Source organism: Rhinolophus ferrumequinum, chromosome 4 (genome assembly GCF_004115265.2).
Source record: "Rhinolophus ferrumequinum isolate MPI-CBG mRhiFer1 chromosome 4, mRhiFer1_v1.p, whole genome shotgun sequence".
Lineage (NCBI taxonomy): Eukaryota > Metazoa > Chordata > Mammalia > Chiroptera > Rhinolophidae > Rhinolophus > Rhinolophus ferrumequinum.
This window is the reverse complement of record NC_046287.1, coordinates 19,236,843-19,255,301: the sequence shown is the minus strand read 5'-3', so window position 1 is coordinate 19,255,301 and position 18,459 is coordinate 19,236,843. Positions and strand designations below refer to the sequence as shown.

At 33.6% G+C, this 18,459-nt stretch overlaps 1 pseudogene; it reads left to right on the top strand.

The window, feature by feature from the left end:
* Window positions 1–12,128: 12,128 nt before the first annotated feature.
* Window positions 12,129–13,494, top strand: LOC117021641 (elongation factor 1-gamma-like; annotated as a pseudogene).
* Window positions 13,495–18,459: the final 4,965 nt, after the last annotated feature.

The window sequence follows — 18,459 nt, the reverse complement described above, 5'->3', positions numbered from 1 at the left end:
CTGTCATTTCACTTCCTTATCTATGTTTCAAGCTGAAGCTCCATGAGAGTTTTCTTCTCTACTCTAAACCTATTCTCTATCTTGTGTCTGCATCATTCCTCCCATTTTATTTTAAAGCTATTGATTGAATATTGGCTGTAGAAGAACCTTGGCCAATAGCTTTATTCTAAAATTAAACTGATGCTTGCTTTCTTGCTCTGTTTTAGTTTATGTTATTTGTATAATTGGAGAACAGACAAAAATGTCTTGGAATATTGCTGGAGACACTCACCTATAGGGATTTGAAATCATCATCAAATTCGTTGTCTAAATTACACACCCAAAAGAGAAAATAAAGGAAATAAAAGACAGTAGAGAAAAACATAACATATACTTAATATTTTCATAGTATATATTATGGAAGAGTTAAAAACCATTCAGAGCCAACAGCTGCATGCAGAATTTAGCAGACTGTTCAAATGGAGAAAGATGGATTTGTACATCTGTATCTACTCTGGCCACAGTCTGACTCTAGTGTTTATGACTGATATTCCTCAGCCTCTAGGGCAACATTCAAATACATGGGCAGAAACAAAACAGAAATGGTTGAGCTCAGAAGAGAGCATTTATGAGAGCATTGCAAACAGCTCATTTGAAAGGTTTTCAAAATATGGTTGCAATATTGCTCAGTGACTTCATTCCAAAGACTCTTAAAGGCACTTGCTTTAAAAAATGTAAGCTCATAAACACTGTTCTTTCTTTTTCAGTTCTACACTGTTAGTTTTCAACAGTGAAAAATGGAAGTGAACAAGATTGGCCTTTCAGATTAGCACAGACCTCAAATCCTAATTTGATATCCAGAAACCAAAATCGTTATATACTAATATGTCTGTATTAAAAATAAAAAAAAGAGTAGATATTAACATATGTAATAAGACGTCAAAAATTTGTGCTGATGCTATGGAGATCACTACATTTGTCGCTCGGATCTGCTGGTAAATTATACTAGTTGCTAACATTCTTTGGGTTCCATGTATGTGCTATTCACTTTTCTTCAACTCTCTTGTGGACCCACACAAAGAATGTGGAAGTTTAAAATAGTATTAACTGTCATAGCGCTTTATAGATGTTATCTTCTTAATACCTGCTTTTCCTGGCTCTTCAGCTAGAAATTTCCATTTGAGAGATCATCACTAATAATTGCAGAAAAAGTAAGGAAGTTTCTCAGCTGTAATACTTTGTGATATGCTTAGATTCGGGAGCTATATATGGATTTTTTTTTTAAATTACTTAAAGTATTGAATAGCTAATCATTAATATGGCTCAGATATGTAAATTAAGTAAAATAAAAATTTACTCAGTTGCCTTTCCCATAGAAAATTTCTGATAGTATTTTATTTCCATGGATGGCCTTCTAAATAAAGATACTTTGTGAATCAATAATCATAGGAAAATAAATGAATAGATAAATAATAGTTTTTATATAAATGATACTATTATATAACACATATTGTGAATTTTGATATTATATTCATAGTTTAGCTACTAATATATTGACAATTCCTATAAAAATGAATATATCTCTTGCATATTTTGAAAAGTGCTACAGAGTCATAACTGAACTATCGTGACAGCTCTGTCATTGTGATGGATAGTCTTCAAAGTGGCCCACTATATTCCCTGTCTCCTAATATGCATACCTATATGTAATCCCCTTCCCTTGGTGGGGGGGGCTGTGATTTGCATCTAGCAACAACATATGGAACAGTTGACGGCGTGTCACTCCTCTATTATGTTACCTTTATAAGAATCTATCTTGATTCTATACTTGTTCTAGAGACTCTACTGACTTGATGGTGAAAATAGCTATATTAGGACAGCTCACATGGGTAGAATTTGTGGATAGCCTCTAGGAAATGTAGGCAGCCTCTCAGAGTTGAGGATATCGCCATCCCACAGCCAGCAAGAAGCCAGGATCTCAGCCTTGTCTAAAGAAAATAAATTCTACTGACATTTTGAAGAAAGTATGCAGCAATCTGAAAGTATAATGTTCCCCAATCAGACCACCAGATGAGAACACAGCCTGTCAAACACCTGGACAGCTCTGTGAAACCCTGATTAGAGGATCCAGCTAAGTCATGCCTGGATTTCTGACCCATATAAACTATGAGATAATAAATGTATGTTGTTTTAAGCTGCCAAGTTTGTTACACAGTAGTAGACAACTGTATACCCATAAGTTCATATTTTAAAATTTGCCAGTGTAAAAACAATAATGAGACTAGATGAAAGTACAAAATAAAGATGAGGGTAGATTAACATGAGAGAAAAATATCATTAACAGGAGACATTAGTTTGTGTTAATATAACAAAACACATGCCATATTATACAAAATATACCTCCTAAATACAAATTAGTTTAATATGGTCATTCTTGCATAAATGTAAACATATGAGGACAATCAAGTTATAAATAGCAACAAATATATCGCTATGGCTGTCACTGTACTTTTGCTTAGAGTTAAATATACGAGCTATTGCAAAAGAGTATGTCATATGTAACTAATATGTCCTAAACTCATGACCACACTCTATTGCCTCTTTAAAATTTATCATTTTTAATAGCTGTGCTATTTAGAATCTATGTGTTATTTTAGTGGCATGCACTAATGCTGTGTTGTTATTTTAGTACTCTCCACTCTACCCACAGGGAGAGAAGTTATGATGTAGATGAAGACACCAGTGATTCTTTGGTGCTTGGAGGTGGAGAGGGGAAAATGTAGGAAAAGGAATAAAGAAACTGTACAGAATAATTTGGACAAGTGTTCTCTTGACCTTGGCTTCTACTCTCTCAATTTCATACACCTAAGCCCCTCACACTGGCACAGCTCTCATGCTCTTGGTCAATCCACCAAGTTGAGCGTTGGATCGAAAGCTTGGGAGCAGGGCTTCTTTTTCCTTGTTTTTCTTTCTTTCTTTTTTTTTTTTTTCTGTCTTTTTTTTTTTTTTTGTAATTTTTTTTTTCTTCTCTCTAAATGTAAGAGCTCAGTGATATAGCAGCTCAATAATATGGATATAGGAAAAATGTCTTCAGGTGATTTTGAGCCTGCTTTTAGGTTAGGCCTAAGTTTAGTGGGTCAAAACTAGAACACGTGTAAGGTCAGCTCAAGAATCCTAAATATAGTTTGTTTGTTTGTTTGTTTATCAAATAATCTATTTGTTTGAGAATACTTTTTGATTTATAGAAAGGTGTAAACGTGGAACAGAGAGTTCCCATATAGCTCATGCTTAGTTTCCCATATTATTTATCGTGCATTAGTATTTTGCTGCATTTCATGAACCAGTATTGATGCATTATTATTAACTAAAGCCCATACTTTGGTTTCCAAATTTTCTTAGTTTTTACCTTTGTTTTTGTTTTTGTTTTATACCATACCATCCAGAATACCACATAGCAATTAGTTAGTCATCATGTCTCATTAGGCTCCATTTGGCCATAGAATCTCTCAGATTTCCCTTGTTTTTGTTGACCTTTACAATTTTGAGGAGTTACCAGTAAGGTATTTTGTAGAATTTCCCTCAGTTTGGATTTATCTGATGTGTTTTTTATGATTGGCCTGGGGTTATGGTGTTTGAGCTGGAAGGCTATAGAGATAAATTATCTTCTCATCACATCATATCAAGGGTACATAAATCAGCATGATTTATCATTGATGTTAATCATAATCATCTGACTGAGGTAAGTATTTGCCAGGTTTCTCTGCTGTGAAGTTTTTACATTGTTTTTTTCTTTCTAAAATGTATTCTTCAGAAACAAACCATTATGCATCCCACATTTAAGGTCTGAGGAGTTCTAAATGGAGTTTTCACAGTGGTAGGTCTCACCGTAAACTCCTTATTTGGGGTATAATAAAATGATATCATGACAATGTAGACATATCGGCATAGACATATAATATGTATTCTCAGCCATCAATCTAATTTATTTATTTTATCTATCTATATATCTATAAAAACTATTATTTTCCAAGTTGTGTGCACATCAGTGGTAGGGATAAACTGAGATACCCAGAGAAAAATAGAAAGCTTTTACAAGGCTATGAATTTTCAAACTATCACATGAAACTTGGTTAAGTAAAAAATATCGCAGAAGCAGTAGGATAGACTGAAAAGAAAGAACACCATGAAAAGGAAAAGAAAGAAAATTGATAAAGGAGATCAGGAGCTAAAATTCTCTGGATTGGAGAGGTGCGTAGCAAAAAAGCTATAAAAGAAACTACTTTAGACGCTGTATTAATTAATAATAGCAGGCCAATAAATAAAAGAAACTTGAGGGTTAGAATCAACCATCAAATAAATAAAATTTAAGAAAAATACATTATGAATTTTTCACAATGAAAACACACATGGTATTTGAAATATATATGTATGTGTATATATATTATATATATTATGCAATATGTATATATGCTAGGTACTTTGTTATATAATCATGAATTCATACTATTGTAGAGCAGATGTCCAATTAACATGACAAGATAATTATAAAATTTTACTTGCAAATTAGGAAATTGATACAGTATGTCCTATATGAAATCCAAGAGGAGATATACTGTCTCATGTATCTGGGTAGTTTAGAGGTAAAGGATTGAGACCTAGTTTGATCAGGAAGTAGTCTCTATTTCTTCATTTTTGTCCTCTTCCTTGTCCTTAGGCTGATTTCCTCATGTGTAAAGGTAATTTGGAATAACAATTTCTTCATTTTTCTCTCCATGGTGGAAAAAAAAAAGTGCTTCTAATACAACTATTCAAAGGATAGTCCTATAATTATTCCACAGTGGAATTTATCATTTCATCTAGGAAAATGGAATTTGTTGGTTAGTTTAAGAGAATTTTCTACCAAACTGCTTATACTCTCAACATCCGCCTCCCAATTCTATGCTCATAAATGACTTGGTTTGTTCTTGAAGCATAAGGGCTCAAAGCTAGAACAGTGACTACCCAAATAAAAACAGGAAGAAGGAAATATAGTGATCAAATATAGCAAACGTCTGTGCCCTGACATACGGTATTAGGGAGTATATGTTTCTGCCTATATGAATATGCTGTTAGTTATGAAATAGCATGTATGTTGTGCTTATTATCCAAATAATATTAATATGATCTATGTATTTAACTATAATTTAATGATTAATAAATCATATAGTTTCAAAATCAGATCTTGTCACATATTAGACATATAATTGTTTTTGAAGTATTAAGTCTCAGAATACTGATAACAATTTGAATCAGTTATTATCAATAACATAGATACAAAATTCCATGGTTGCATGAGTGGATTGTGAAATCAAATTGTAGCTTTTTCTACTGGAAATATTTTATTTTTACTGACTTTTTAAATTAAATGTATTAGAGTAACATTATATAAGTTTCAGGGGTACAATTTTATAATATCTCATCTGTATATTTCATGTGTGTTCACAACCCAAAATCCAGTTTCCTTCTGTCACCATATATTTGACACCCCTTACTCTTTTATCCTCCTCCCATCCCTCTTACTCTCTGGTAACCACCATACAGTTGCCTCTGTCTATGAGTTTGTTACTTTGTTGTTTTTTATTCATTTAGTGCTTTCTGTTTTATATCCCACATATTAGTGAAATTATTTGGTCCTTGTCTTTTTCCATCTTATTTCATGTAGCATATTCATCAATCTTTTTGTGGCTTAGTAATATTTTCTTGTGTATATGTACCACATCTTCACCCAATCATTGGTCTAAGCACACTTAGCTTGTTTCCATGTCTTGGCTATTATGAAGAATGCTGCCATGAACACAGAGGTTTATATTGTGTTTCCCTGAAAATAAGACCTAGCCAGACAGTCAGCTCTAATGCATCTTTTAGAGCAAAAATTAATATAAGGCCCAGTGTTATGTTATGTTATGTTATATGAGACCTGGTCTTATAGTAAAATAAGACCAGGTGTTATATTATTTTTTGCTCCAAAAGACGTAGTAGAGCTGATTGTCCAGCTACGTCTTTTTTTTTCAGGGAAACACGGTATATCTTGATGCATAAGTGTTAAAATTTGGGGGTTAGATACCCAGAAGAGGGATTGCTGAGTTATTTGTAGCATTATTCTTAATTTTTTGAGGAACCTCCGTACTGTTTTCCATAGAGGCTGAACCAGTTGACACTCCCACCAACATTGGATGCAAAAATAACACTTTGGGGTTTTGTTTCCTCGTAGCCGAATTTGTAAAATATTTCCTAGTGTATGATTTCCAGGATAGAAATGAAATAAATAATTAATTTAATATTGACTTTAGATTAGTAAAGTATAAATATAAATCATTCCAATTTTAGATGAGTAATAGTTACAACAGTAAGACAATCATATGTTTATTTAATTTCTTCATTTATAAGGGTCCAGTAATGTACAAATCTGATATTATTATCATTATTACTTAGCATTAATATAACACATGGAATTTTCAAAATGCTATCATCATTAATTAGTCATACTTCATAATACTCTTGTGAGGTAATGTGGGAATTACAGAAAATTAAGTTACAAATAATTCAGCTTTGTGCCCTGAAGGAATTGTCACTTACAAGTGAATGTGTTCCAAATTAGAGGTTAGTAATCTTTGGAATTGTTTAACTTATTGCATTGATATATGTAAGTCTAGAGAAAAAAGTAAACAAAGTATGTTTATTATAGCTATGCCATTTGTGCCGTGTTATTTAATATTATGACCTTTGGATACTCTTTGTTCTGAATAAATATGCTTAGACTTTTCCATTTTTCTTGAAGTCATAGATTAAAAGTCCTGACAAGAACTTCTATAAATCATCTGTTTATCCATCTTCTAGGTCTTGTTTATTAAAAAACTTATATATGCTCTTATTTATTTTAAATATCCTTTAGGTAATCTCCAACAACTTCCCTTTTGTCGACATCTTCTATATTTCTATTCCATTTCTAATAAAGTCAATCTGCTCAAAAAAAAAAAAAAAACACATATTGTTTATGGCCTTTGAAATACATGTCACAGTTATTTGCCAGAAAATTCTCCTTAAGCTTAAAAGGCTCCCTTAACACTTAACTCTCAGAAAAGGTGAGACAGAAGGAGAGTGAGTTAAAGTTTCCAAGTAGATTTAAACACCATAAAAATAAGGAGGAATTTCCATAGTGATTTTTAAAAACTAAATTTATTGGGGTGACAATGGTTAGTAAAATTGTATAAGTTTCAAGTATGCATTTCTATATGATTTTAATAATTATGTTAGCACGAACTGTCCTCTTTATAGCTGTCTGACGCCACCCTGTCCCCTTGTTTACAACAATGCGGAATTCTCTAAGACATACATACTCTAATTTGCTACCTTCATGGTGATAGAAAGCCTAAAACTACTAACATAATTTCCGAATCTTTTCTTCTACTAAACTCAAACTCTTTCCCTAGGAATGGAAGAGTGTTTGAGAATCTATCATATATAAGAATGTAGATTAATAGTTTCAAATGTATCTTCTCAAAAATCAAATTCAAAAATGTGAATATTGTACTAGGAGAAGAAACTTTCTAAAAAGGAACTAATTTCTTAAGAAGAAAGAATAATTTTGGAAGAAGAAAAAAAGGCATCATCTAAAAGAGGAAGTTTCTTCCTAGTGGCAATAGACCTGGAGCATACAACTTGGTCTTTTACAGACTGACTAATACTCAAGTAGTAATATATTTAAAGTGAATTAGAAAAAATGGTGCAGGAATTGCAAAAAATGTAATGTGTTTTCCCTTTTTTCTCTAAACTTCCATAACTCAGATGGAAAACATACTTCTATGAAATATGTATATATATATATATATATATGTATATATATACACACACATACCAGGGGTGCCACAAAAATGTACATATTTGACTTACATTCATTTTTGTTATTGGTATATATTGAGTATTACAATTTTAATACAGTTTTTTTCCCTTTCTTAAAATGTGTATACATTTTTTGGCACCCTCTGTACATATACTGAGGGTGCCAAGAAATTGTATACACATTTTAAGAGATGTTATCTATGCTCAAGCAGAAAGTTGCCATAATCAGAAGTGTCTGGATGCTGATGGTAACCACTTTGAGCACCTCTTGTAATTGCAGAAGTCAAAACTGACTCGTATTCATCTTTTGTTATCAGTATATATGGAGTATTATAATTAATAGTTTTTTCCTTTCTTAAAATGTGTACAATTTTTTGGCACCTTTTGTATGTATGTATATACATATATGCATATGTATCTAGATGGGTCTACCAATCATCTATCCTCTATATTTATCCATCTATCTACCTAGATGTATGTTTTTTAACCATATGAAATTGCTGATATTTGACAGTTTTCAAATTACTGAAAAGGCAATTTTATTGCCCAATCAAATAGTAGTTACTAGAGAAATTTGGTTAGAAGTATAGTGACAACACCTGGTGTCATGAAATTAATACTGTCCTTGGCAATTCGACTTCTGGTTTTAATTCTAATTCATAATTAATTAATTTAATTAATAGATTCACCAGATTTATGATTTTGAGAAGGCGACCTTTCTAGGGCACCATTTCATCATTTGTAACATAAGGAAGGTTATCTAGGTCCTAGATCTTTTCTCCTTAGCTTCATATTTATTTATACTCATTCATTAATTCACTCAGCAAATATTTTGTGATTTTTTTTTTTTGATACCTAATATGTTATAGATAACTTCCTCGGCTTTGAGAGTACATCAGTGACCAAAATATACAAAATTCCCTTAGAAATTAAAACTAACACATTCATTTCTTTATTACATAAATATTCTCCCAAGAAAGTAGTTATTCTGAACAAAAAGATTATCTTCCAAATAGGCATGTAGGGCATTACCTACTCCAATACATTCTATAGCAGGAAAGTTGGAGGACACACATTTGAAAATCTGCATCTCAAGATAATTCCAGAGTTGGTCTGCACATTTTATCAGTTTTAATAGGAACACAATGAGTTGGAGCAACAAATATGAGAAGCAAATAGAAGAGTCATTACTAAATTTGTATTTGTTTTAAATTCAGGGCATGGCTTCTTCTCAGTGGTTTCCAAAGCTTTGTATATAAAATGTTCCGGTTTTGCATGGTATTAAAATATTTTATCCACTTGTGGATATCAGGTAAAACCAAGACTTTTTCCCATAACAACTAAAGTTGTCGAATCTAGTAGGTTTGCATTCTATGACCCTATTCCTCCCATTTACCTTTTTGTCTAGCAACTGTATTCGTTGCGGGAATGTCCAGAGAACCAACAGAAAATGTATTTTCTTCAAAGACTATATTAAACATATTGACTCATTTCTTTTTTCTTTCACACCATTTCTGACATCAAATGAGAGGATTTTGTTACTGTTGTTGTTACTTGTTTTTCATTTATTTTCCTGACATCAAATTCGGTCTCTTTTCCACCATCACTTCTCTAAATCTCTGAGATGAACTGGCTGTCCAAGAATTCGATTTAATTCTGACACTATCAATCTGGAATTAGCATCAGATCCCACAAGTTAAAGAGCCCAGTCCCACAAAACTGCCTCCCATTTAGATACTATTTGCAAGTCCTGAGCCACTGGTATTTCTGACCATCTACCTATTAATAAATCAGGAGTTCCCATATCTCTTTTTAGGTTTGATAATTCACTAGAGAGACTCACAGAACTCAGAAAAGCACTTTACTTAATATTACCAGTTTGCTGTAAAGGATACATTCAGGAGCAGCCAAATGAAAGAGATTCATAGGGCAATGTTTGTGGAGAGGAGTGTGGAGCTTCCAGACCTCTCCGGATGTGCCACCTTCCCCACACCTGGAGAAAGCTCTCAGAAAGCCATCATTTAGGGTTTTTTGTAGAGGTTTCATTAGATCAGCATGCTTGATTAAATCATTCTTATTGGTAATCGTCTCCATGTACAGCTTTTCTCCACTCCCTGGTGATTGGGGAGGTGGGCTAAGTTTTCCAGCCCAATCAATATTTGGTATTTCTGGCATCTAGCCACCATTCTAAAGGTATCTAAGAGCCCCCCAAGACTTGCCGCATTCGAACAAAAAGCAAGCTCCTGTCACCCTTATCACTCAGTAAATTCCAAGGGTTTTAGGCGCTCTGTACCAAGAACTAGCGACAAAGACCAAATATCTTTCTATGATACCACAATCATATTCAGAGAACTTTCTAAGACTGCCCAATTGATGTAGTTATAGTTTCACTAAACGTTAGAAATGTTTTGGAATAACTGAGGTTCACATTTTTCACCATTAAATCCAGGTGCAGATGAAGTGAAACTCTAATAATTGTCCAAATTGGGGGAAAAGGTTAGGAAATCCAAGACTGATTAATAATCCTTGTATAATAAGAAAAAAATATCTGGGTTTTCATGATTCTTTAAAAATTATATACTAGTAATTATACCTAATAAACTGCAAAAAATATCTCTCCTACCATTCTCTGATGTCATTCTCAGGGGCTTTTTTCTCTATTTGCATTGTTGTGTCAGCTTATTTTATCTGAAAGACTATGGAACAACTCGTATTAGAGTAAGAGGAACTAGTGGCTTTTAATCATATAATCAATCTGTATTATAAAAATGTCTATTGTATAGTTATCAATGCATTACTACTCTTTTATAAAATACTATACATTTAAATGTATTATAAAAAGTCTACATTTTGAAAATGTCTAAACTTACTGGTCTATAAAAATTGGTATAATTTTGTAGATGTAAGACTTAATACTTGAAGTATTTCTTGGTATGTTAGGTGTACAAATGCTGCCCGACGATGGTGTTAAGGACCTTCTTCTTAAAATAGAATGAATAGTGACACCAGATTGCTTAAGCACTGAGTTTAATGATAATGAGCCCCAAGTCCTGGGAATACTAATGTGCTTACATTTTTTTCTGCTGTGATCAACAAATAGGTTGGTTTTAATCTTCTTAACAGTACAATTTTAAAGCATTATAAGATCATAGTCTGAACCACTTGTTTTTGGTATAATCATGATCCATTGATTGGATCGTTCATTACAACTTTAGCGTACTCGGCCAAAAATTTAATTTTGCATATGTTCGGTGTTGTTTTTTTTTTCCGTTTGTTTTTCCTTCTCTGTCAAGGACTCTCATGAAAGGGATATTTTAAAGAAACTTTTATCACTCATCACCTATAAAGGAATAAATCATCTTTGAGATACGAAAGGTAGCTTTGCTCTCAGGTGAAGTGTGATGTAGTGGATCACTTAAAGTCCTGAGTGAAAAAGATCTAGGATAATGAATGGATTCTTACACTGCATGAGACCTTTTGTGTTTTGAGAGTGTAAAATAAGACTCTTCCAGTCCTGGGAAGAGACTGGAGGACATCAGGATGGGTAAGGTTAAGTGAGACTATGGATAAAAGGAAAGGGAGTCACCTGAACAAGTCATAATTCAGAATTTCAGGGCCAGCTGAGAGCCTGAAAGAGGGTAGTTTTGAGGAAATGGGAAGGTTTTGCAAATGGACTGTGTGAGAGTGCTTATTTCAGTAGCCATACTAGGTGTTCTAACTTCTGTTGTTCTTTGGTACCAATGACCAGCCGCTTTTACAGTCTTATTCATTGTGGTCACTGTGGAATATAACGCACTCTGAAATGCTTATGCATATGTGAGTCAGCAACTTTGCTATTCTAATGTTTGTCAAACAGAAATTAGCATGTCCAGCTGCCCTCTCTTTGCTCCCTCATGGTAATTACTATAAGATATATTATAATTTGTAATTCTCCTCATTTCATTAAATTGGCAACTTGTAGGGTAAGCAATAGGATTCTGGGGACAGACTGGGGCATGTTAATGGTATCTAGCACTGGAGGAAAGAAAAATGCTTGCTATGTATCAGAGATATAACGAGAAAGATGAGAGTATCCCAGCCTGTGTGAAATTCACTTCACGGTGAGAAAAGCTGTTTTATTAGGCTGTTGTGGTTAAAAGGAAGAGAATCATTCAAGTTACTTCCAGTAATGAAGAATTGGTTTGAAGGTAGCTGTTTACCCTTAAAAAGAAAAAAAAAATTGTATAATTAGGCCATAAGCAAATGGAAATCAGTGGTTCCTTTCTCTGTGAAATCGCCATGGCGCTGGGAACATGTACACATATCCTGAAAGCTGGAGACCTTGAAGGACCTCACTGCTGCTCGGGACAGTGGACTCTGGTTGGTGTGCTCCCTCTACCACTCCACTTCTACTTTGGACAAACCACCCTCACCCCTGAATTTCTCCGTGAATTATGTGCCAGCAAGTTTCCAGCATTGTAAGATGATTCTGTGTGTTTGAGAGCAATGCCACTGCTTACTATGTGAACAATGAAGAGTGGCTAGGAAGTACCCTAGAGGCCACTGCTGACATAGTGACATTTGATGATAACAACCTAACCCTAACCCAAACACCACCTGGGAGTCCCCCACATTGGGCATAATGTACCACAACAAGCAGTCCTCAGAGAACTCAAAGGAGGAGGTGGAATGGATTCTGGGGCTGCTGGATGCTGACTTGAAGATAAAGACTTTTCTGTGGGCAAATGTGTGACACTGGCTGACATCACAGTTGTCTGCATGCTGATGTGACTCTATAACATGTCCGAGACCCTTTTTTCTGCCAGGCCTTTCCCTAAACAAATATCTGGTTCTTCACGTCCATTAACCAGCCCCACTTCCTGGCTGTCTTGGGGGAGGTGAAACTCTCTGAGAAGAGTGTCCAGTGTTATGCTAAAAAGTTTGCAGAAAGCCAGCCTAAAAAGAATACTTCAGGAAAAGAGAAAGATTCCTGGGAAGAGAAGCAGAAGCCCCAAGCTGAGTAGAAAGAGAAGAGATGGCTGCCACACTTCTGAGAAGGAGAAGGATGAATGTGAGCACATGCTAGCTGCTGCACTGAAAGCCAGGGACTCCTTTGCTCAGCTTCCCAAGAGGACCTTCGTTGGATGACTTTAAGCACAAATGTTCCCAACGAGGACACACTCCCTGTAGTGCCGCCAGATTTTGGAGATCACTTTGATAAGGATGGCTGGTCCCTGTGGTACTATGAGTTCCACTTTCCTGAAGAACCCACTCACACTTTCATGGGTGGCAACCTTATCACTGGAATGTTCTAGTGATTTCACAAGCTGAGAAAGAATGTTTTTGTCAGTGTCATCCTCACTGGAACTAATAAGAGCAGCCGCATTTCGGGGGTCCTGGTCTTCTGAGGCCTGGAGCTTGCCTTTCTGCTAAATGCAGATTGACAGCTGGAGTAGGAGCTATATACATGACCTGCATGTGGTAGAAACTGAATCTTGGCAGCAAGAAGAACTAGACACTGTTCCATAATACTTTTCCTGGTAGGGGACCTTCGAGCGCGTGAACAAAGCCTTCAGTCAGGGCAATATGTTCAAGTGTTCTCTCTTCCCATCACCAAGATGCTTGTACTCATCCTTCACGAAGATGGGAGATCATTAAAGAAATCAAGCATTGAAAGAAAAAAGAAATCAGCGGACCTCAGTGATAGGCTCTTGATTTCAAAACTAGTGATAAAACATTAATGGCATGAATATTATTGTTGGATTATCACATTTAAATAATTATTACTTTTTTATTTAGTTATGGGACTTTTATTAAGAATGACTGCTGAAATTTTTATAATTGCTGTCTAAAGCATGAGGAACATTTCACAGAAGAGGAGATGATTGAAGGCTGAGAGATCATTTATCAGATTGCTAAACAGGGGGCATGAGGTTGTGGGGGAGAGAATTCCAATATCAGGGACTGCAAAAAAATAATATTTCTTCTACTTCTGAAGAGATGGAATTCACCCCGTCAGTTATTGAAGAACTGAAGTTACCTTCGCAATCAAAGGGCTATAGAATTCATTATAAATTCATCGTAACTTCAAGATATATAAAGGGTATTATCATATACAGACATTTAATTTGTTTATTCATTTATAAAACACTTATTGACAAACTTTTCCCTCTGCCTTAGCACAAAAATTCTAGTGAGGGCAATAAGGACAAAAAGAAAGAAGTAAAATATATATTGTTTGTCAGATACTGATAACTATGATCAAGAAAAAAAAAAGATGAAAGTCCCACGAGGAGCGCTGGCGTCCCTCCCTCAGCTTCCTTTTGTCTCCTGCTCCTGCCAATGTAAAGGTCTATGAAGTGGACAATTAATTCCTCATTCTTGAAAGGAAGAAAAAGATCTAGAACTTCAATCAGCCTCTATCCCTCTTGTTCTTCCATTCTACATTGTTAGTCTCATTTAGTCACTTGCAAAGTTTGTTGCATATGTATTGAATACAAAGCATATTCAAAATACAGTCACTTTGACCTCTACAACTTACATTCTGATGTGATAGAGATGTGGTGTGGTTCAGCAATATGCGTTTTTAACAACACCCCAGGTCGTTGTTATTTAAGAGGTCTGTAGAACAAATGCCAGTATTATTATTCTCATTTCCAGATCAAATGATAGTGCATTCAAGTGATTGCCCTGAAGTGAGCTAGGAGAGCGGTATCAGAAAGAGATGCCAGTGTCTGTCTCATATACAAACTTTGTATATGCTTCCCAGTGACATAAAATGTCCTCAAAACTGGCCAGAAGACTTCCAGTATTTCAAAGAACTGACTGGGCATGGGAAGACATCCTTGTCAAACATTTGCCATGTCAGTATCCTATCTTTAATATAACTCCTCGAAAGGTAACCTTGGTGGGCCTGGCTGCTTAGGAATCATAACTCTGGCATTAACCAACCTGCACTAGAGAGGATATCTTTGATTTATTTAATTTAGGTTTAGGAAATGATTTTCCAACTGAACGGTCAGAAACAATCTTCAGGAAATATCTTCAAGTAGTCTTGTTTTTATCCTTAAACACAAGTCTAAATTGAATATCAGAAGTTTTCAATTTATATGTTTAGAAATTTGAAAATTAAGGCAAAAGCTTCGTTTTCTCAAATTCAATAATTCACAATGCCAACTTATTTTGTGGCCTTTTATAGTTTTCCTTTAAATATGTGACTCTGAAGTAGGATCTAATGCAGTTGTCTCAGCCACATTCTTCCTGTCTTTAAGCTGATTAAGCTACATATGTAAAATATTCATATTTTGAACATTAGGAATTTCTTCCTATGGAAAGTATTTTTATTCTCAGTAGGGGAAAGTAGTTGCAATTTTTATATTTTAATAATATTTGGATAACAAAAAGCCATATCTGTATGGTATAACTTAGGAATTTATTATGAATGAAAAGGCAGCTGGCTAGCTTCAGCAATAATTTCTATTATGAGCTTATTCTTTATGCCCTCAAGCTTTTATTTCAAATATGTGTTTGAGGATATACATGGTATTGTTAGAGATCAAAGAATTTTACTATTTTAGAAATGTTTGGAGGCTCTTTTCCTCCCAATTAAGCTCAGAAAAGTTCACTGATTCTGTATATTCTTGACTCTTCATTTACAGGATCATGTAAGCACTGATAATAAGCTTAGATTAATTAGAGTAATGGGCTAAGACTGAATTGCTGTAACAGGTGGTAGGATATGGTCTTTGCTTCTGGAAGTGCAATGCGTATAAACTAACAACAAAGGGTCATATGTATCTAGCATATATCAAATTCACTTTATTTGTACTACTTCCTAAACTTCTGGTCAGTGTTCTAAAAGGAGATTTGTTCCATGCCCAGATTTGTCCCATGCCCATATATCAAAGGACATTTTATATTTATTAAAGAGGATATTTGAGGTAAAGACAATAATTTTGAGTAGTCTTCTGAACTAATTATTAAACGATTGGAAGTGTACATGAATTTGAAAATAATGTAAATTTTTAGATTAACTGGTTTAATAAATTGATTGAATTCAGCTCACATTGACATAAATAGTATAGAACTAGATAACTTAAAACAAGGCTAAAAAAATTCAACAAAGTTAAAGACAGAAAATGCAGCTAGAAGTGAGGTTATCATAAAAATAGATACCATAAATGCTATGTCTTTGCCAGTAGTGGACCAGAATTTTGCCGTTAATCAGTGAGCACGAGAAATCTAGTGGTTTAGAAAATCTACGGAATTCTTAAGCACAGAACAGTTGTTTAGGAAACACAAAGATATTTCTGTTTTTTGCTTGTTTGTTTAAAAAAAATAAAACACAGAGAGCAATATGTTAATTTAATGTTCTTAACACTGTGAGAGTATTCTTTATGTAAAATCCACAAATGTAGTTAAAACTATAACATAAAAATGCAGTACTAAAAAAAAAAAAAGGCAACAAAATGGTGGTATTGGACAATGAATAGTAGTCAAAAGCCCAACACCAAATATAATGGCATTGATTATTATAACATTCGTCAAAGGCCTAGTTTGATATTTTACCTGTATTTTTTCTTACGGATTTTAGTCTAAGAATTTAAACTCCTACATTTGGGATGACAACCAAAGGACATAAGTATGACTCTATTACATGAAGTTTTACAACAGGCAAAATTAGTCAATAGTAATTTAAATCATAACCACGATTGCCTAGAGCAAGGTTTAAGGGCAGATTGCCTGGCAAAGGGCATTAGAAACTTTTGGGGATGATAGAAATATAGTGCTTGTGATGGGGGTTCCTGGCTATATATATTTGCTAAAACTCATCAAACTGTTATATTCAAATGAGTGCATTTGTAATATGTGTAAATTAAAACCTAATAAAATATTCAAAATCACATTTCCATATAAATTAACTTAACTTAATTGGTACTTGAAATTATTTTCTATTGTGACACTATTTTTCATATCAAAATATATTATACTGTAATTATTTTTCTTCGCGTTTAGAGGACAGAGTCTGTATTTATCTTGTTTACTATCATATTCCCAGCAACTGACCCATAATTCATATACAAAATCTATTTTAACATAAAAATACTTTATAAGATCTTCAGCATTCTATTTTCATTGATAACTTTGAACATTGATCTATCATAAGTTTTTTATTTAGAAATTAGGACACTATAATTGTCCTGAAATTTAACTTCAAAGGTCCTCTGATGCCCAGAGAAATAAAAATATTTACTAGTATTGTGACTACACAGCTATATGTGTATCTATTTATATTTCTTATTTTTTTAATTTTTTAAAAATGTTTTTCAATTATTGTTGATGTACAATATTGTATTGGTTTCAGGTATACAAACAGCATAGTTATCATATATATATATATATATACACACATATATATATGTTGTGATAGTTATCACATATATATATATGATATATATATCATAAAGTTATCACCCCAATAAGTCTATTACCCATCTGACACTGTGCACAATTACCACAATATTATTGGACTACATTCTTTATGTCGTGTTTTTACATCCCATACTATTTTTTTCTCTATATTTCATGAATGTGTGCTAGTGTATACTATGATTAGTTTAATGAAACAGGGCTTTGTGGACACCACAATTTTATATACATATAAGCTAACTGGACTATATAGATAACCGTGTCAAAATTGCAAACGAATATATTGTTAGTTTTTAAATATATTTGTCACTAGTTTGTGTATTGTTATAACATTTTTTAATCATTTTTTACTTGATAATGAAATGAGAATAATATGTAGCTGAATTCAGTGGTACCTTAAATATTTACATGCCTTCCAATTTTCTGTTGTATAAGAAATTGTGTGTGATACATTTCCAAAGCAGCAGGGAGTAGTACATTTCTAGGCTCTCCAGGGGACTACCTTAGACCACAGAGCTGTTGTTCCATTACATGAGTAACTTCAAAGTGAAAGCTCCACCTAAGAGAGAGACAGAAATGGAGTGTCGAAGACCTCCAAGGAATTCTTGAGCATTTTAACCAGACTGAGTTTCTGTTTCCTTATTTTTAAATATGGAAACTGAGCTAAATATCCTTAAAGCTATTATTCAGATCTAATCTCTATAATTCTGTCATCATAGGTTCTTTTATATTTTTAAAGAACTCAACCTGAAAATTAGAATATGAGAAGGAATATGAAGGAGATTATCTTTAAAACATTTTAAAGATATCTTTAAAACATTTAGGATGACCTGGTAATGACCTTTTAGACTAACACTTATTTTTTCATTGAATGTCTCAATTTTTTTTGTATCTTCACTGAATATACAAGTAATGCTTTAAGAAAATGGCCCATTGAAATAATTTTCTCTCAACTTGGCAGTAAATAACATGAAGAATTAGGACTTTTTTAAATCTTACATATCTTCTACTTCATATTATTGTTTAAAATTCAACAAAACATCTACGATTTAGTACTTCCTTGAAAGCTATCCATTATTGTCATAACAGACATAATTGAGAAAAACGTATTGTCATTTATGCTATTAGATCATAATTACCTCTTTAATGACGAGTTTACAAGTATTTCAGCGTTAAAAACAAGAAATAAAAAAG